This window comes from Rutidosis leptorrhynchoides, chromosome 1, assembly GCF_046630445.1.
Source record: "Rutidosis leptorrhynchoides isolate AG116_Rl617_1_P2 chromosome 1, CSIRO_AGI_Rlap_v1, whole genome shotgun sequence".
NCBI lineage: Eukaryota > Viridiplantae > Streptophyta > Magnoliopsida > Asterales > Asteraceae > Rutidosis > Rutidosis leptorrhynchoides.
The window spans coordinates 131,791,066-131,814,878 of NC_092333.1; positions in this window are offsets into that span (position 1 = coordinate 131,791,066).

A 23,813-nucleotide genomic window follows, 5' to 3' on the forward strand; every position below is an offset into this window, starting at 1 on the left:
ATGCATAACCCTATATACTCGAGCACTAGTCAGGGATACACTATTAATATATAAAAGATAAAATATGAATTCTCACATATCAATATTGTGATTCAATATGGCAGGAAAGTACGTGGATGCGACAGAGATGATAAACACTAGATTGACTTCACGAACATACTCCGAACATTACCCATAACCTCCATAGCTATAACCCATAATTTCCTTAGCCCTATCCCGCTCGAAAAACCCTTTTTGAAATAACACGTTCATGACCTCATCGTAATATTTTATGTATACTACTAATATTAATATCATAAGATTAATAATAATATTAATAAATAAAACAAATAAATAAAATAAGTAATACGAGTAATACAGAGAGATGGTTAGATGAAAAATAAATCCGAAACAGAAAACGTGCGAGCTTTTAAAGGAAGTATCCCTCACCTAACCCCTCATGCGATCGCATGAGGGTTGTGTGGAGAGCCCATGCGATCGCATGAGGCTAACCTCCAGCTCATAATCCTTTTATTTCACGTGGGCTGCTTGTTTTATATTATTAATATATAATATATTTAATTTATATAATTAATTATATATTATATTATATTCACGTGCATAGTTAATTTGTAATTTTTGTTCCGATGACTCGTACATTGTCACTCAACTCATGTCCCATTTTCGGTTTCTCGAACGCATTTTCGTACGCTTAGAAAACTGGTACATTATGTTTTGCGACAGGTACCTTTATCAATAATTAGACTTATTTCACCAATAATTATACTAATTGAAATATAACTTATTCATTTGAGTGTTTTGGTCATTTGCTTCTTTAAATCAACTCTTCATCATTTATCAAAGTATATTTAATAATATTGTCAAAATGTTTTATGATTAAGTAAATTTTATATTTTAGCACTTTGTAAAATATATATATTTTCATTTAGAAACATAAATTTGTACGTATAATATGTAATTGAAATATTTAATTAATATAGTATTTAGTTTTTCAAAACTAATTATATTTCAAAGATCATTATATTCGTTTAATAATAGAACTTACTATGTCGTTTCACATTTACGTTTTTGAAAATATATATATAGAAATATATATATATTTAAAGCTTTAATTGAATTCTTTTAATTCTATATAATCAATTTACCTTTATAAATAACAGGTTTTAATAATTCAGTTCTTGAAATCATTTTCATACATTTGAAACTAAATCAATTAATATTATAAAGTTTAGTTTTCTAAAACTATTTATATTCAAGGTCATTTTATTAAAAAAATTTAATAATAGAAGTTGTTATATCATAAACGTTTTCATTTGAGAAAGTGACATCACATATAGAGTAATACAAGTTTTATATTTTTAAATTACAGTTTATTCATGAATTGTAAGGTTAAGTCTAATGGATAATCAGATGTATGAAATCATCTTAATGTAACATTTTAAATGAGTTTATCTTGTCGACAACCATTATCTCAATTATTTACTTTACATGATTTCACTTTTTCATTAAATATTATGAAAGCTTAAATAATTATCTTATCACAAGGAAATCATTGTAAAGCATGCATCGAAACTTAAGCAGGAACTTCCACTAACCTTTGTCTAGTTCTCATTAATTGTCGCTTTTGTTCTTTCATGTAAATCACTTTACCAATTTTCTGAATATTGTTAAAAAGAACAGATTTCTTAGATCAAAGTGGACCTTACTACAGAGATTCGTGATCATATCACATTGTATCTGATAATTCAATCGTTTGATATTATCTTTTAATTTTCGTCGATAAGCATATATTGAAACTAATATGTTTGTGTAAAGTATTGTTCATCAAATACTTTGTTAACGTTTTCAAGTCATATAATAATTTCATAACTTATTTTCATATCAACTAAACCTTTAAATGTTTTATTAATATTTCTCAATTTAATAATCACACATATGTATACATTTTCATACATATCTATTTACACATAATTGTTCGTGAATCATCGAGAGCAGTCAAAGGGTAAATGAATACATAAACACGGTTCAAAGTTTTTGAGATTTCAACATTACAGACTTTGCTTATCGTGTCGGAAACATATAAGAATTAAGTTTAAATTTGGTCAGAAATTTCCGGGTTGTCACAGTACCTACCCGTTAAAGAAATTTTGTCCCGAAATTTGATTGGGATGGTCATGGTTGACAATAAGTATGTTTTCATGACGCATACGAGCTGAAAATTAGAGTTTTATCATCAGTGATAAAACAACTTGTTTATGTGAAGAGTACAAGCGAAGTTATCACAATAGAGTGAAATGAGTAAATGTAGACTCGTCATATCTTTTGACGTAGACAGGATTGATTTCCAGAGTTCAAGGAATTTGGATAAAATCCTTGTAATAAGATTAGATTCTTCAGTAATTAGAGAAATTAGGATCCTCTTTGGTTAAATGCGATGATATGTCTTGATTGCTCTGTCGGATTTTTTGCTATAAATCCACTCCCTTCATTTCCTTATTTCCACACTCCCACCTTCTATACTTTCTTTCCCAATTCATACTTCTAAAACATTCTTCAATATGCTTCATCCAGTTCTGATTCTTGATATACTCCTAACTTTCATATCTGTCATTCTTCTTTTTCATCTTCCGCCAGAAGAATCTATTCACTTCTATTATACTCTTGGTTTTATAGTGTTTTTAGTCCTCCCGTGTCTTTATATTGCTATATGCATCGATATATACGGTTTATAAATTCTGGGTTGTTGTTGGGTTTTATATCTTCCCTTATATTTTGATGTCTCTGCCTCTGTCTTTCTATAATCATTGACATCCACAGTTAATACTCTCTCCAATTTACTGTGATTTATACTCCCATTTCTACTTTGGAGCTTCATTCTTTTGTTTTCTCTTCCCGGCTTTAAGTCAAGCGAATAATGGTCCAGAATTCGTAGATATGAATTTCGGAATGAACATAGTTAATGTTCTAAGAAATAAACGGTAATAGCACAATCTGACTTGTCAAATTACCAGAATTCAATGGAAAGATAGGACTATCAAGAAAATACATTCTTGATATGTTTATAGGTTAGATAGAATATAAATGGCACATGACGACGTTATGGTCGGTGAATCATCACGTTCCATTTAGAAACTCAGCATGACTTACTGTAATATAATCACGTTGATCAAGTGTCATTATATTATACTAACTCATGTTTCAGTTCCCAACACTACTTCAAAAACATTCATATTTTAAATTCGAATTTTTCAGAATTTAGAAACTGACACAGTTTCTTTTATGATGTAACGCAGATAGCGCGAAGAGATAAATTATTTCAGATAAGAATAGTCATCAAAATATCTTCAGAAATATCGAGGATATTTATAATGAAAGATACGATGATATCTTAGAATTTCTAACATCGGTGGATGATGATGAAGATTTGTCCGTAAAGGTTTAGAGTCAGAAGCAAGGTATTCGATAATATAACTTCAGCAGACACTGAATCATTTGGATTCTTTGAAGGCAGGTTTAGTCTTTGTGATTTGTCCACAGTCTCCTTCATGGTTTACTCAATCCATTTTTCAGTTCCAAACCTTCTCTTTTTCTGAGCCTTGCCAACACATTATTCTTTATCATCAAACTTTTGATTGTTAAGTCGTTTACAGTTTTTACTGCTTCATCAGCATTTTTCCAATTTCAGAGAACCAGTTCGCGGTTTGGGGTGTTTTTCAAAAACTTCACATTCGAAGTATGTAAGTCTAGGAGATAGACATTATATGTATATATATAACTGTTGGCGTAGAAATGTTGCGAGATTCAAAATACTGATTGCTAATTCTCGGTGGTTGGTATGGCAATTATTGTTACAAGATGTAGATGAGTACTTGATACAGTTTCAATGAATGTAATGATTTTTCAAAAAGTCAAAGATCAATGAGGTTGTTGATAAGTTTACTGCTAATCTGGTGGGATATAAACGGTTCCCCGGTAACGATGATGAAGGACAAACTTATATTTCAAAGTTATTATAAGGTTTATTCGAATGAAATGTCGATGTTGATTTGCTGGAGATGTGACAAAACTGTCTACTTTGAAAAGGGATTGAAAGGTTATTTTTGCTAATAAATGCCAAAGGATCTGACACGGATATGGGTTAAGCTATCACTTTGGTTTCGAGAGTTTTTCAAGTACATGACTGTGGGTAACATGTGGTTGGATCATCATTTTGATTGTTCATTATTTGAAGTGTCTTCCGGAATTTCGAAGGGTTTGAACACAGATTGTAATCGTTAATATACATATGATGTTCTAGAATTTTGAATGATACAAATATTTTTCTGGGTAGAAGTGATGTTCTAGCACAATTTTGAAGTCAAAGTATAGCTTTGAAAGATGTAGAGATTTAAGAGTGATGTCTCCTGTTGAGTCTTGACTTGGATTCTGATCTGTCAAAATCAGAATATGAAATTGAATTTGGATGAGAACGGTTGTTTTGATTTTTTTTTTTTTTGAAAGAATGTATATATCGTTGTGAAAATGGTGAGTATAGTTGATGATTTGCTGAATCAGAATCAAAGAATGTAACATATTGATTGTGAATTTATATATCTCTCGGGTATTACCTACCCGTTAAAAGTTTCACAAGTACTATTTTGTACCAGGAAATTTTATTACAGTCTTTATAAAAATATATATATTTTTTCTTCAGATGTAATACAGATTTGATGAGTTAATACCAAATTAAGCTCATTTGATCTTAGGCTGGAATTAGAAATGAATAATCTCTAACATTAGAGATTACATAATCTTCACAGAGTATTTCATTACTGTGATCAATACTTCATTATTTATTCTTATGGATATTTCCTTAGTGAGTCATGTTGATGCTCATAGAACTCTTGCTAACTTCGCAAGGTACGAATGATGTTTTCTAGAAATTTTCGAGTATATCTAAAGTGTAAAATCAAACATGTAATTGAATAATACACTTAGTTTATTATGAAACGGAATTCATTGAGTTGAAACAGAGATCGTAATTAATGATGGTAAAGTTGTTAAGGAAGGGTGTACATCTTAGCATATTAGTAATATGAATTTAATCGAGTAGTATCTACCCTTATTTAATTCATACATAATAGCTTAGTACAAAAAGATTTATTTTGATCTCAAAATTTATATATATATAAAATATACATATAATTTCTTCAGAGGGAATGAGTTAATACTTCATAACTCGTTGATACAATATACGCGTTATTGATTCGTAATGATGTCCACGGTGATTCTTGAACTGGCGGAGCTTGTGATGTTATAGGTGCTGCTGATTCTGACGATACTGACGGCACTGACTATGCTGGTGATGCTAACGGTACTGTTGATGATGCTGTTAAAACAAGTCTAGCTTGTAAATCACGCACCATTCTTGTCAGGTTTTCTACTCTTCCTTCTATCATTTTGGTTCATTCATCTGATTTATGGTTAGGGCTAGAATAGATAATCTCTAAGACTTTGGAGATTACATAATCGCCGTAGAATGTTTCTCCAATGAAGTTATGAATTAATACTTCATCGGTTATTGTTGTTGGTACTCCTTGGTATCTATGGTGCATATGACGTTGATTCTCGAGGTACAGATTGTGATGTTGAGGTGTGAGATGTGGATGTTGTTGTTGGTGGTGATAATGATACTGTTGGTGTTGATGATGGTGGTACTGTTGATGCCGGTAATGCTGCTTGTGCTTGTAACCTTTGCATCATATTCTCCAAAGCCACTATCCGAGAGCGAAGCTCGTTGACTTCTTCTATTACACCGGGATGATTGTCGGTTCGGACGAGCGGATGAATAAGATCTAGAATTTGAGATAATATATAGTCATGACGAGATACCCTGGAAATGAGAGAGAAAATAGTATTACGAACAGGTTCGCCGGTAAGTGCTTCAGATTCTTTTGCCAAGAGGGGAATGTGCGGGATGGAAGGGATCACCTTCTTCTTGCCTCCAATGATTAAGTAGGCTACGAACACATCCCCAATTCATCCAGAATAGGTGATGGCTGATTGGTTGATCCATTATGGTTACTTTGCTTTCGGAGCTCGTGTGGAAATCCATATCAGAATAGTTGTTGGAATCTAAGGAATTTGAACTAGATACGTGATCCATCTTGTATAATCAGGGAATGATTTTTGATATGAAATAGATTATAGGATTTAGTTTGGTATTCCTTAATACGTAAATCACATATGTATTTATAATACCAGAGTCCCATTAGTTTCGGAGGAATTACGGAATATATCAGGCAAAGTTTACAGTAACAGATACGCTAAGGTATGAATTAGCAGATACGCTAAGATATGAATTTTGTCTATACACTATTCATGCAATCAATGCAGTAAGATGTGTCTAGACTAAGAATAATAAGTAGGTAATTTCCTAAGAATGATAAGCAGATGATTTCCGACTAGAAATGATAAGCAAAACTTTTGACATGCAGACATGGTCGAAGTCCAGACTCACTAATGCATCTTAATAACTATCCGTTAGACACACTAATGCAAGACCTGGTTCGCTAAGATCACCGCTCTGATACCACCTGTAAAGACCCATCCTAATCCATAAGGACGAATACAATAACATATGGTTACATTGCGAGGTATTTGACCTCTATATGATAAATTTTACAAACATTGCATTCATTTTTTAAAAGACAAACTTTCATTACATCGAAAGTTGACAGGCATGCATACCATTCCATAACATCCAAAAAATAAATGACCTAATCTGTCATTTACTTAGTAATAATCTTTATTGAACTCAATGACTTGAATGCAATGTCTTTTTGAAACAACCCCAATCCGTTTAACCAAAAACGGAGCACATTTTTTTTATAAGTTAGATCTCATTAATACAATACATTTTCAACTCTGTTTTAATCAAAACATAACATCGTAATGATACGTTTAACAATTTATCATGACCCTTGGTACACAAATTACACTTTACAAAATCATTTGTAATAATGATCCAAACACAAGAAATACGGGTTAGTACACAATAACCCAACCCGATACCAAGAGCATAATCTCGGGGACTATCAAATCCCCAATCCACGTCCAAAACTCCAAAAGCTACCCCATTGAGCCCAAGCGCTCCTAAGCATCTAGTCTAACAACTAGTTAGCTTCAATACACGATACCTGTAAAAGGTAAACAACGAGAGGGGTAAGCATAAAGCTTAGTGAATGCAATAATTATATATATACATATACAATTTACCTACTTGCACCCACTTACGCAACCACGCATAAAATTCCGCATATCAATGAATACAAGCTAGCATTTTAATTAGCATATCGTCACAAGTATAATGCTAAAATCTTCAATACGCAAGCTAGCACAACAATAGCATATAACGCGAATAAAATAATATGCTACACTACAACACATAAACATTGATGTTCACAACATCCATTAGTATTCAAGTTTCAAGGTTATCTCTGCGAATGGTATCGTCAACATCGAACTTAAATCCCATCCATCCCAATTAATGTGGTATCGTCAATATCGAACTTAAAACCCACATATGAGGTATCGTCAACAACGAACTTTAAACCCTCATCGAACGTCACTACAATAGTCGTATGGCATCGTCAACATCGAACTTTAATTCCATACATGAGGTATCGTCAACAACGAACTTTAAACCCTCATCCAACAACAATAATGGTATGGCATCGTCATATTAAGATATATTAATACATCATGATATCATGATAATGTAATAATTTAACATCTCATTTGATTTAATAAACAATGGGTTAACAACATTATATGCTGACATATATATGGATATATATATATACGTTTAACATCGTAATGATACGTTTAACAATTTATCATGACCCTTGGTACACAAATTACACTTTACAAAATCATTTGTAATAATGATCCGAACACAAGAAATACGGGTTAGTACACAATAACCCAACCCGATACCAAGAGCATAATCTCGGGGACTATCAAATCCCCAATCCACGTCCAAAACTCCAAAAGCTACCCCATTGAGCCCAAGCGCTCCTAAGCATCTAGTCTAACAACTAGTTAGCTTCAATACACGATACCTGTAAAAGGTAAACAACGAGAGGGGTAAGCATAAAGCTTAGTGAATGCAATAATTATATATATACATATACAATTTACCTACTTGCACCCACTTACGCAACCACGCATAAAATTCCGCATATCAATGAATACAAGCTAGCATTTTAATTAGCATATCGTCACAAGTATAATGCTAAAATCTTCAATACGCAAGCTAGCACAACAATAGCATATAACGCGAATAAAACAATATGCTACACTACAACACATAAACATTGATGTTCACAACATCCATTAGTATTCAAGTTTCAAGGTTATCTCTGCGAATGGTATCGTCAACATCGAACTTAAATCCCATCCATCCCAATTAATGTGGTATCGTCAATATCGAACTTAAAACCCACATATGAGGTATCGTCAACAACAAACTTTAAACCCTCATCGAACGTCACTACAATAGTCGTATGGCATCGTCAACATCGAACTTTAATTCCATACATGAGGTATCGTCAACAACGAACTTTAAACCCTCATCCAACAAACAATAATGGTATGGCATCGTCATATTAAGATATATTAATACATCATGATATCATGATAATGTAATAATTTAACATCTCATTTGATTTAATAAACAATGGGTTAACAACATTATATGCTGACCACCCAAGTTGACCGGTGATTCACGAATGTTAAAACTTGTAAAAACTATATGCTGACATATATATGGATATATATATATATATATAGTTAAGATGATATTATGATAAGTAAACATATCATTAAGTATATTAACAATGAACTACATATGTAAAAACAAGACTACTAACTTAATGATTTTGAAACGAGACATATATGTAACGATTATCGTTGTAACGACATTTAATGTATATATATCATATTAAGATATATTAATACATCATGATATCATGATAATGTAATAATTTAACATCTCATTTGATTTAATAAACAATGGGTTAACAACATTTAACAAGATCCTTAACCTAAAGGTTTCAAAACAACACTTACATGTAACAACTAACGATGACTTAACGACTCAGTTAAAATGTATATACATGTAGTGTTTTAATATGTATTCATACACTTTTGAAAGACTTCAAGACACTTATCAAAATACTTCTACTTAACAAAAATGCTTACAATTACATCCTCGTTCAGTTTCATCAACAATTCTACTCGTATGCACCCGTATTCGTACTCGTACAATACACAGCTTTTAGATGTATGTACTATTGGTATATACACTCCAATGATCAGCTCTTAGCAGCCCATGTGAGTCACCTAACACATGTGGGAACCATCATTTGGCAACTAGCATGAAATATCTCATAAAATTACAAAAATATGAGTAATCATTCATGACTTATTTACATGAAAACAAAATTACATATCCTTTATATCTAATCCATACACCAACGACCAAAAACACCTACTAACACTTTCATTCTTCAATTTTCTTCATCTAATTGATCTCTCTCAAGTTCTATCTTCAAGTTCTAAGTGTTCTTCATAAATTCTACAAGTTCTAGTTACATAAAATCAAGAATACTTTCAAGTTTGCTAGCTCACTTCCAATCTTGTAAGGTGATCATCCAACCTCAAGAAATCTTTGTTTCTTACAGTAGGTTATCATTCTAATACAAGGTAATAATCATATTCAAATTTGGTTCAATTTCTATAACTATAACAATCTTATTTCAAGTGATGATCTTACTTGAACTTGTTTTCGTGTCATGATTCTGCTTCAAGAACTTCGAGCCATCCAAGGATCCGTTGAAGCTAGATCCATTTTTCTCTTTTCTAGTAGGTTTATCCAAGGAACTTAAGGTAGTAATGATGTTCATAACATCATTCGATTCATACATAAAAAGCTATCATATTCGAAGTGGTAATTTAGTAATCACTAGAACATAGTTTAGTTAATTCTAAACTTGTTCTCAAATAAAGTTAATCCTTCTAACTACACTTTCAAAATCAACTATACACATGATCTATATCTATATGATATGCTCACTTAATGATTTAAAACCCGGAAACACGATAAACACCATAAAACCGGATTTACGCCGTCGTAGTTACAACCGGGGGCTGTTTTGGTTTGGATAATTAAAAACTATGAAAAACTTTGATTTAAAAGCTATACTTCTGGAAAAATGATTTTTCTTATGAACATGAAACCATATCCAAAAATCATGGTTAAACTCAAAGTGAAAGTATGTTTTTCAAAACAGTCATCAAGATGTCGTTCTTTCGACGAAAATGATTATCTCTTTCAAAAATGACTTGTAACTTGTATTTCCGACTATAAAACTATACCTTTTCTGTTTATTTTCATAAATTCAATTTCAATACGAAACCGTGGCCGCTTAAATCACTCAAAACGGATTAGAAACGAAGAAATGGCGAGCAAAACAAAATTGGTAAAAACTACTCATTTTAGATACGTGAAAATTGGTAACAAATCTATTCCAACCATAGCTTAATCAACTTGTATTGTATATTATGTAATCTTGAGATACCATAGACACATATACAATGTTTCGACCTATCATGTCGACACATCTATATATATTTCGGAACAACCATAGACACTCTATATGTGAATATTGGAGTTAGCTATACAGGGTTGAGGTTGATTCCAAAATATATATAGTTTGAGTTGTGATCAATACTGAGATATGTATACACTGGGTCGTGGATTGATTCAAGATAATATTTATCGATTTATTTCTGTACATCTAACTGTGGACAACTAGTTGTAGGTTACTAACGAGGACAGCTGACTTAATAAACCTAAAACATCAAAATGTATTAAAAGTTTTGTAAATATATTTTGAACATACTTTGATATATATATGTATATATTGTTATAGGTTTGTGAATCAACCAGTGGCCAAGTCTTACTTCCCGACGAAGTAAAAATATGTGAAAGTGAGTTATAGTCCCACTTTTAAAATCTAATATTTTTGGGATGAGAATACATGCAGGTTTTATAAATGATTTACAAAATAGACACAAGTACGTGAAACTACATTCTATGGTTGAATTATCGAAATCGAATATGCCCCTTTTTATTAAGTCTGGTAATCTAAGAATTAGGGAACAGACACCCTAATTGACGCGAATCCTAAAGATAGATCTATTGGGCCTAACAAACCCCATCCAAAGTACCGGATGCTTTAGTACTTCGAAATTTATATCATATCCGAAGGGTGTCCCGGAATGATGGGGATATTCTTATATATGCATCTTGTTAATGTCGGTTACCAGGTGTTCACCATATGAATGATTTTTATCTCTATGTATGGGATGTGTATTGAAATATGAAATCTTGTGGTCTATTATTATGATTTGATAATATATAGGTTAAACCTATAACTCACCAACATTTTTTTTGACGTTTTAAGCATGTTTATTCTCAGGTGATTATTAAGAGCTTCCGCTTTCGCATACTTAAATAAGGACGAGATTTGGAGTCCATGCTTGTATGATATTGTGTAAAAACTGCATTCAAGAAACTTATTTCGTTGTAACATATTTGTATTGTAAACCATTATGTAATGGTCGTGTGTAAACAGGATATTTTAGATTATCATTATTTGATAATCTACGTAAAGCTTTTTAAACCTTTATTGATGAAATAAAGGTTATGGTTTGTTTTAAAATGAATGCAGTCTTTGAAAAACGTCTCATATAGAGGTCAAAACCTCGCAACGAAATCAATTAATATGGAACGTTTTTAATCAATAAGAACGGGACATTTCAAACGTGGTCAACTAATTACATCCAAAACATTAATTAATCATTCTTGGACTTCAAATGATGCCCCGAGCGTCATGTTTAGAAAAACGGGGTGTTACAACTCTCCCCCACTTAAATTCGATCACGTCCTCGTGATCCTAGTCACTTAACCGATCGAAACCGCACTCTATGGTCCTCGAACAAACGTTTCGATCCGACTTCTACCACATTACTCATTAACCCGAAGATTTATCCATTAACTAAATACACACTTGCACGCATTCCAAGACGTACAACACACGACATCCGAAGTCTATAACGATCACCTAGAATACACAGATTCACCTTGTATTCTCCTAACTCCTCTAAGTAATTCCTTTCAAAGAGTCACCTTCAACAACTAAATCGTCACCCGCGATTTATCAAAATCCACAATTCCGAGCACTAACACTTGCTTAATTCCACACATTGGAAAAACTCAACCAATCTCGTACCGAGATATCAACTCCTTAGCGTACCCATACCAAGTACAATGCTAATAATCACAAACTTGCATTACCGCAACCAGCGGTATCTCTTGCACTCAATGTCAAAATACAGAAAACTCCATTAACCCTTCAAGTTCTCTCGACTAAATCTCGCAACAAGCTACATCCATAACTATATCGCCCAACACGATATACTAGATCCACTACGCCGTGAACCAAGTCTTGCATTACTCCAAACCGAGAAGGATTTATACCTCATTAAACTTCGTACTTCATTGGTTCATAAACACATCACTCGACCGGTCAACCACGAATGTCCTCCTAATCAAGAACCCACTTCCTCGTCTCCACCACCGGGTCATTCCTTCAACGAAGGAATTTCGGTATCACCACATAATCACACTAAGGACACAAGGTTTTTCCTCCAAACCCTACAACACAACCACACAAGACGGCTTCCTAGTACCAGCATGGAGACTATTCATATACTTGAATCCCATCAACAGCGAATTATCATCACAACAAATTCGCAATTTGCCACACGATCCACAAAATATTCACCAACGTCGGGTGAATCCTCCTACCTAGACCGTCCATTAAGGATGGCCTTGACATTTCCATGAAACCAACGGGTCACACCACTAGGGAACACACTCTTACAAACAAACAACATCCGCGTACCTCGATGTGAGACAATCGGAGCCGACACTCCCCGCCTCACAATCATTCATAAAGTGGAATAATCCACTGACAATTTTCACGACCTCGTTTCCCGAAAGGGAAAATACAATATACATCCCCAAATCGAACCCGTACCAACTCAACAGTATTATCTGGGTTTCACACCAACCCAAAATTACATCACGAGAGCACCCAAAATGACAGTTACATTCTCTCACTCCGAGATCTCAAACTTCACATTTGGTCTCATACCGCACTCTGGTACTACACGACCACCTTACACAAGAAGACTTACACTTCCTTCGATCCCATCATCACAATCTTCACACATAACATTTCGGAAATGTAACTCACAATCGTAATGCACGATCTCGAGTCAACATCAACAACTCGCCACTCTTCCTTGTTAGGAACTCCGAATACCTATTGAGGCTTAGCACGGTACACTCTGACACTTCACTATACATAACACCACCGGAGCCCCCTCGGGCGGCAGTAAAACTCCCCCACTTAGGATTTAGCTCCACATTCTTACCGCAAAGATGATAACATCCCACAGAATTACCATTCCACAACACACATGATCATTCTCATCACTGATCATAAACACCGAATCACTGCAAATTCACTTTAGGCTCTCAGAGCCGTCGTACAAAATTACCAGGGATGTCGTACACGCGACGACTTCGCACCTTCATACCACAAGTCACAATCAACTGCCTTAATGGTTCGCACAGCGACCTATATATATTTTGGAATCAACCTCAACCCTGTATAGCTAACTCCAACATTCACATATAGAGTGTCTATGGTTGTTCCGAAATATATATAGATGTGTCGACATGATAGGTCGAAATATTGTATACGTGTCTATGGTATCTCAAGATTACATAATATACAATACAAGTTGATTAAGTTATGGTTGGAATAGATTTGTTACCAATTTTCACGTAGCTAAAATGAGTAGTTTTTACCAATTTTGTTTTGCTCGCCATTTCTTCGTTTCTAATCTGTTTTGAGTGATTTAAGCGGCCATAGTTTCGTATTAAACTTGAATTTATGAAACTAAATAGAAAAGGTATAGGTTTATAGTCGGAAATACAAGTTACAAGTCGTTTTTGAAAGAGGTAGTCATTTTCGTCGAAAGAACGACATCTTGATGACTATTTTGAAAAACATACTTTCACTTTGAGTTTAACCATGATTTTTGGATATGGTTTCATGTTCATAAGAAAAATCATTTTCCCAGAAGTATAGCTTTTAAATCAAAGTTTTTCATAGTTTTTAATTATCCAAACAAAACAGCCCCCGGTTGTAACTACGACGGCGTAAATCCGGTTTTATGGTGTTTATCGTGTTTCCGGGTTTTAAATCATTAAGTTAGCATATCATATAGATATAGATCATGTGTTTAATTGATTTTAAAAGTGTAGTTAGAAGGATTAACTTTATTTGCGAACAAGTTTAGAATTAACTAAACTATGTTCTAGTGATTACTAGTTTACCACTTCGAATATGATAGCTTTTTATGTATGAATCGAATGATGTTATGAACATCATTACTATCTTAAGTTCCTTGGATAAACCTATTGGAAAAGAGAAAAATGGATCTAGCTTCAACGGATCCTTCATGGCTCGAAGTTCTTGAAGCAGAATCATGACACGAAAACAAGTTCAAGTAAGATCATCACTTGAAATAAGATTGTTGAAATGTCCGAGACTAATCCTCCCGGACGGAATCTTCAACAGTTGGTTCCATTGCGATGATCAACTCGAAATAATATCCTTAATTTGAGCTAATGCACAGCGGAAGACTTAATTCGTACCTGAGAATAACATGCTTTAAAATGTCAACATAAAGTTGGTGAGATATATAGGTTTGATGCTAGCAGCGTAATAACTATGGACCACAAGATTTCATATGTAAACATTTTAATAAAAATATTCTATGTGGTTGAGCACTTGGTAACCATACTTAACAATTAATCACGTCGCATATTCCCTTTAATATGAAATCTTACTACACTGTACCAAGTGTAGTCACGAAACGAAGTACTGTGCAACCGTTGAATACTGGTCGTCCAGTCCGGTTGGGGTTGTCAGGCCCGATAGATCTATCAACAGGATTCGCGTTTACAATACCGCTGTAAATATTAGTTACCAAGCTACAGGGAAGTATGCCAGTGGTACAACTCAACGTAGAATATATTTTTCAATTACTTGTGTCCATAACGTAAAACATAAAATACATGTATTCTCATCCCGAAATATTTAGAGTTTAAAAGTGGGACTATATACTCACCTAATGTATTTTGTAGTAAAAATACATATAGCATCATTGAACAAGTATAGGGTTGGTCTTGAATTCACGAACCTATATCAAGTATATATATATTAACACACATAATTGTACTCAAATAATTTCACCTATTAAATATATAATATTTATATATATTTAGTGTTGTAATTATATAGAATTTATACTAGATCGCAATTAGAATATATATATTTTATTTATTATATATTAATTTATATGTTATCTATATTTATTCTGTATATATAAAAATAATTAATGTTTAAAGTTATATCAATATATATATACATATATAAAAAAAATATGTTTAATATATAAAAATTTATGTTTACATGCCTTGTATTTATTTCTCATAAAAAAAAATGATAGTTTAATACTTTTAGTAATAATAATAATAATAATGATAATAAAACTTAATAATAGTAGCTACCTCCAAAAGAAAAGGCTTTAAAAAAAAACCATTGGCGGGACTCGAACCCGCATTCCCTTGATTAACAAACACCCTTAGCAACCATTGAGCTGCCTTTACATCTCTGAATTATACCGCGTAATTAATCTTTTTAATCTGTGATACATGAAACCCACTGCACAAACTCCTTTAAAAGCCCGATCCAAGTTTAATTTGGCCCAACGTCTAAATAAATAAGCCTGTTATCGGAATTTTAATGAGCCCAACCTAAAATTTGTTGGATCTCGACCCAATTAAATTTGCAACCACCCACAGTAGTTCACCCGTAATTCTGTTTAATATTTATATCTCAAAAGGGTTCCGTTTTAAAAAAAATAACAGACAGCCACATTATGCGACCCCCTTTTGTCGGCCAATAGAACACGTCTTTATCCCCTCTTTAATTATCATCTTTGTCTATTATTCACCGGTATTTATCTTTGAATTCATTCACACTCATTATCATTAGCGTTAACAGAAACATATGTAAACTGCATCAACCTTGGTCAGGTTTTTGTTTGATTTGTGGTTCGACCGAACTAAATCAAGAGAAGGTAGCAGTTGCAGTCTCAATCATAGTTCGTTTTGGGTTTGAAAAATAGAAGAACACACGCATCAATAGCAATATCGATGAAGATGGTGGTGATGGGTTTTTAGAGAGAGAATGAGAAAGAAGGATGGTGGTGGTTCCTGATGGCGGTGGTGGTGTATGGTGTTCGATCGTGCAGTGATATGACGATGAGGTTGTCGTGAAGATTGATGAAATTGACATGGTGCCGAATGATGGTTGTGGTGATCAAGAACAAAATAGTTTATGTTGCAAGTTTGTTAAGTTGTTAATGGGGGTGGTCATGGGTTCCACGATGAGAGGTGATAGTTCATGATATGGTGATGATCAAAGATTGTGGCGGTTTTGCTTTTTCACGATGGTGGAAGTGGGTCTCGATCAAGTGGTTTTGTTTGGTTGATTAGGGGAATAAAAGAGAAATATGTACTGTTTGTTCGGTTGTTATGCAACAAGTGGGTGTTCGAAGATGACTCACGATGGTGATTAAAGCGAGGTTGTTTCAAAGGTTAAAAATGGTGATAGTTGATTCATGAGGGTGGCGGTTTGTGGTTGTAGATGGTATTCATAATAAAGAAGGTGGTGGTCGAATGGTTTGAAGAAGATTTAATGGTGTGGTGTCGGGTGATTACAAGGAGTTCTTTAGTGTTGATAGCGGTATCCGGTTTTGAAGTTGCACCCAATGATAATGATTGTGGAGTTTAAATGAGTTTAGCTGATGGGTTTTCCCTTCTGATTCACAACAACAGACATCTTATATTGTATAAAATCGATTGATTGAGCAGTATCAAAATTGTTTCTTAGTGATAAATTCGACAAGGATCACGTGTAAGAGAAGGACAGGGAGGAAAATAAAGAAAACAGACAAAAATAATGAACATGATATTTGATAATTAATCCACGTATGAGTCCGAATTTATAATAAATATATAACTATATTTATGTGTACATATTTATCTATATATATATTTATGTATATATCATATTTAATTTTTGTTATATTTCCTAATAATACAAATTACTATAACATTAGTAATATAACAATTTATACATACTTATCTTCATATTAATGTCACTAATATAGATGCTTATATGAAATAACAATGATATTATTATAACAAATGTAATTTATAATTAAACTTATTACGTTAAATATTAGTATTACATATTATTAATTATGTAATACATATACACTTAATATTTAATATTAAAACATAGAATTTGTGTATATATTTGTATATATACACATTTTGATAACAACATAATAATTTTATTAATAATAATAACTAATAATAACAATACTGGTAATAAAGAATAATTATTATAAAAGTGAAAATAAATATATATATATATATATATATATATATATATATATATATATATATATATTTAAATATATACATATCTATTTACAAGTAATTGTTCGTGAATCGTCAGACTTGGTCAAAAGGGTAACTAATCATCCAAATATAGATTTCAGACTTTCTAGACTCAACATTATAGATTTTGCTTATCGTGTCGGAAACATATAAAGTTCAAGGTTTAAATTTGGTCGGAAATTTCCGGGTCGTTACAGTACCCACCCGTTAAAGAAATTTCGTCCCCGAAATTTGGTAGAGGTTGTCATAAATAACCATAGAAATGTTTTCATGACGAATATGAGGTAATAATAGAGTTTTATCATTATTGGAAGATATAGATAAAACGATTCGATTATGTGAAACGCACGAGTGAAGTTATCACAAAAGAATGATATGAGTGAATATGGAATGGTTTTTAACCGATGACGTAATTAGAATTGATTCCAGAATTTAAAGGTTTTAAAGAAAATCCTATGTAATAAGATTTGGTTCTTCGATGATTTAGGAAACAGTATCTCCTTTGATTTAATGTGGCAATCTGTTTTAATTTTTCTGTCGGATATTTCACTATAAATCTTCCTCCTCCGTTTCCTTATTCTCCACACCTTCTATTTGCTGCGATTTATACTCCAATTTCTATTTCGGGACATTGTCCCTTCGTTTCTTCTTCCCGTCCTCAAGTCAAGCGAGTAATGATCCGAAATTCGTAGGTATGAACATAGCTAATGTTCTTAGAAAGAAATGGTAATGGTAAAATTTTGATTTGTCCAATTACCAGAATATCCTGGAAAAGATCGAACTATCAAAACGATATGTTCCTAATACGTTTGGGAATTAGATAGAATGTAAGAGCCGTGTAACATGGTGCATGATGACGGTACTGTGAATCATCACATTCCATTAGGAACTTAACATGACTTACTGTAATATAATGAAGTTGATCAAGTTTCATTATATTATACTAATTCATGCATCAGTTCCCAACACTACTTCAAAAACATTCATATTTTAAACTCGGAGCTTTCAGAATTTAGAAACTAACACAGTTTCTTTTATATTGTAGCGCAGATATTACGGAGAGATAAATGATTTCTGATATGAATAGTTGTGAAAATATCTCCATAAATATGGAGAATATGTATAACGGGGGATATGAAGATATCTTATAATATCTAAGATAAGATGATGATGTAGAATATCATGCGGAAAGGCTTAGAATATCGAGTAGGGTTCTTACTAACGGTTTCAGCAGATACTGAATCGTTTGGATTCTTTGAAAGCAGATTCAGTTCTTGTGATTTATCCACATCCTCTTCCATACTTTGCTCAATCCATTTTCCAATTCCAACCCCTTCTATTTTTCTGAGCTTTACCAACACACTATACTTCATCGTAAACTTTTGACTATTAAGGTCGTTTACGGTTTTTGCTGCTTCATCAGCATTTCAAGAAATACTCCATAGTCCAGGGTGCTTTTCAAAAACTTCACATTCGGAGTATGAAATTCTTAGGGATAGACGCTTTTGGTATAACTGGGAGAATTTCTTCGAGATTTTCAAAATACTGATTGCGGATTTCGCCAAAGAGAGTTGCAGGTACATCTACTGAGGATGTTGTGGAATATAAAAGGTTCTCCGGTAACGACGGCGAAAGGACAAGGTATTAATATTGAGGTTATAATAAGAGTAGTCTCACTGAGAAGTCGAAGTGGAGCTGTGACAAAATTGGCTAATTTGAAAAGGGATTGCAAAGTTATTTTGGGTAATAATAACACTAAAGAAATTAACACTGCTGCGTGTTAAACGTTGACTCAGTCTCTGAGAGTCTTACTGAAGCATAAGTCTTTTCTTCTGTAGATGAAACGCGGTTGGTTCATTCTCTCGATTGAGGGGTTTTCAAGAATCATGAAAGATTTGAACACGCATTGTAATTGTCGAGATACAAATGAGGTTTAAGATGAAATCAAGTGGCAAGCTTGAAGAATTATTTAGTTTCATATGTTATAATCAATATTTTAATTTAATTCATTTTAATTGTCCAAAGTTAGCAGTCCAATAATCCGATGGTTCAATGATTCATATATAATTTAATATATAATATTCGAATTAAATAATACGTATCGTGACCCGTGTACCGGTCTCGGTGTCGATCACAACTCAAAGTATATATATATCTTGGAATCAACTCCGACCCTGTATAGCCAACTCCCACCTTCACATATAGAGTGTCTATGGTTGTTCCGAAATATATATATAGATGGGTCGATATGATAAGTCGAAACCTTGCATACGTGTCCCGTTATTTAAAGTGCGTAAAAGTAAATAACAGAAATTAAATGACGATAAATAAAATTGCGAGAATGTAAATTGCAATAAATTAAATGTTAGCCGGGAACAGTTAGCGTGGACTCCTAACAATATTTCAATTTATTTAACTCGTCTGTTTCTAACAAATTTTATTTTGTCCAATGTTTTCTTCTTTATGCCACTTGTTGGATTCTGATAGGTCAAAATCCGAATATGAAATTTAAATGGAAATGATTAATCTAAAATGAACGGATACGTATATTGGTGATTGCAAGTAGGATAGCAAATGACCGTTGAATCAGATTCGAAAAATGTACAGTGTAACTTATTAATGTGAATTCTAAATATTCCTCGGGTACTACCTACCCGTTAAAATATTTTCATCATTAACAGTTTGTACGAAATAATTTTTAATTACAATCTTTATGAAAATATACTTGTATATATATTTTCTTCAGATGTAATCATGGATCTAATGAGTCAATAAGATATTAAAATTTTTTTTTTTTTTTTAATTTATCGTTAATACTTGATTACATGATCTCTAAAACATTAAAGATTACATAATTACCATGTCGAACGAAGATAAATGAGATAGAACGATAAGTAAAGCGAAGATAATCGATATAGAATGATATGTAAAACGAAGATCATACTCGAAGTACAGATAGGGATATTGAGGTGTGTGATGTTGATATCCGAGGTACAAATTGTGATGTTGAGGTTTACGACGCGGTTGTGGTTGAGGGTGATATGGGTACTGTCGGTGTTGATGATGGGGGTACGGATTATGCTGCTGGTGCTGCTGCTGGTGTTTGTAACCTTCGCACCATATTCTCCAAAGTCGTCACACGAGCGCGTAGTTCATTAACTTCTTCTAGTACTACGGAATGATTGACGGTTGAGACGAGCGGTTGAGTAATATTCGAAATATAGGATAATATATAATCGTGACGGAATACTCTGGAAATGAGAGGGTAAATGGTTTTTCGAACAGGTTTGCCGGTAAGTGCTTTCAGGTTCCTCGCCAGGAGAGCAATTTGAGAAGAATCTTTAACGTGAAATGATTTTCGAATATAGAATGATATTCTAACTTCATAGAATATCTATAATAATAAAGATTTTGTAGCCTACAGAGGAATTTACGGCATATGACAAGCAAGTCTACGGATGAGCTAAGATATGAGTTTTTGTCTATACACTATCGATGCACTAAATGCAGTAAGACGTGTCTAGACTTAAGAATACTAAGCAGGCAATTCCTAAGGATGATAAGCAGATGATTTCCGACTAGAAATGATAAGCAAAACTTTTGATAGGTAGACACGGTCAAAGTCCAGACTCACTAATGTATCCTAACAACTACCAGTTAGACACACTAATGCAAGGCCTGGTTCACTAAGACCAACGCTCTGATACCAACTGAAATGTCCGAGACTAATCCTCCCGGACGGAATCTTCAACAGTTGGTTCCATTGCGATGATCAACTCGAAATAATATCCTTAATTTGAGCTAATGCACAGCGGAAGACTTAATTCGTACCTGAGAATAACATGCTTTAAAATGTCAACATAAAGTTGGTGAGATATATAGGTTTGATGCTAGCAGCGTAATAACTATGGACCACAAGATTTCATATGTAAACATTTTAATAAAAATATTCTATGTGGTTGAGCACTTGGTAACCATACTTAACAATTAATCACGTCGCATATTCCCTTTAATATGAAATCTTACTACACTGTACCAAGTGTAGTCACGAAACGAAGTACTGTGCAACCGTTGAATACTGGTCGTCCAGTCCGGTTGGGGTTGTCAGGCCCGATAGATCTATCAACAGGATTCGCGTTTACAATACCGCTGTAAATATTAGTTACCAAGCTACAGGGAAGTATGCCAGTGGTACAACTCAACGTAGAATATATTTTTCAATTACTTGTGTCCATAACGTAAAACATAAAATACATGTATTCTCATCCCGAAATATTTAGAGTTTAAAAGTGGGACTATATACTCACCTAATGTATTTTGTAGTAAAAATACATATAGCATCATTGAACAAGTATAGGGTTGGTCTTGAATTTACGAACCTATATCAAGTATATATATATTAACACACATAATTGTACTCAAATAATTTCACCTATTAAATATATAATATTTATATATATTTAGTGTTGTAATTATATAGAATTTATACTAGATCGCAATTAGAATATATATATTTTATTTATTATATATTAATTTATATGTTATCTATATTTATTCTGTATATATAAAAATAATTAATGTTTAAAGTTATATCAATATATATATACATATATAAAAAAAATATGTTTAATATATAAAAATTTATGTTTACATGCCTTGTATTTATTTCTCATAAAAAAAATGATAGTTTAATACTTTTAGTAATAATAATAATAATAATGATAATAAAACTTAATAATAGTAGCTACCTCCAAAAGAAAAGGCTTTAAAAAAAAACCATTGGCGGGACTCGAACCCGCATTCCCTTGATTAACAAACACCCTTAGCAACCATTGAGCTGCCTTTACATCTCTGAATTATACCGCGTAATTAATCTTTTTAATCTGTGATACATGAAACCCACTGCACAAACTCCTTTAAAAGCCCGATCCAAGTTTAATTTGGCCCAACGTCTAAATAAATAAGCCTGTTATCGGAATTTTAATGAGCCCAACCTAAAATCTGTTGGATCTCGACCCAATTAAATTTGCAACCACCCACAGTAGTTCACCCGTAATTCTGTTTAATATTTATATCTCAAAAGGGTTCCGTTTTAAAAAAAATAACAGACAGCCACATTATGCGACCCCCTTTTGTCGGCCAATAGAACACGTCTTTATCCCCTCTTTAATTATCATCTTTGTCTATTATTCACCGGTATTTATCTTTGAATTCATTCACACTCATTATCATTAGCGTTAACAGAAACATATGTAAACTGCATCAACCTTGGTCAGGTTTTTGTTTGATTTGTGGTTCGACCGAACTAAATCAAGAGAAGGTAGCAGTTGCAGTCTCAATCATAGTTCGTTTTGGGTTTGAAAAATAGAAGAACACACGCATCAATAGCAATATCGATGAAGATGGTGGTGATGGGTTTTTAGAGAGAGAATGAGAAAGAAGGATGGTGGTGGTTCCTGATGGCGGTGGTGGTGTATGGTGTTCGATCGTGCAGTGATATGACGATGAGGTTGTCGTGAAGATTGATGAAATTGACATGGTGCCGAATGATGGTTGTGGTGATCAAGAACAAAATAGTTTATGTTGCAAGTTTGTTAAGTTGTTAATGGGGGTGGTCATGGGTTCCACGATGAGAGGTGATAGTTCATGATATGGTGATGATCAAAGATTGTGGCGGTTTTGCTTTTTTCACGATGGTGGAAGTGGGTCTCGATCAAGTGGTTTTGTTTGGTTGATTAGGGGAATAAAAGAGAAATATGTACTGTTTGTTCGGTTGTTATGCAACAAGTGGGTGTTCGAAGATGACTCACGATGGTGATTAAAGCGAGGTTGTTTCAAAGGTTAAAGATGGTGATAGTTGATTCATGAGGGTGGCGGTTTGTGGTTGTAGATGGTATTCATAATAAAGAAGGTGGTGGTCAAATGGTTTGAAGAAGATTTAATGGTGTGGTGTCGGGTGATTACAAGGAGTTCTTTAGTGTTGATAGCGGTATCCGGTTTTGAAGTTGCACCCAATGATAATGATTGTGGATTTTAAATGAGTTTAGCTGATGGGTTTTCCCTTCTGATTCACAACAACAGACATCTTATATTG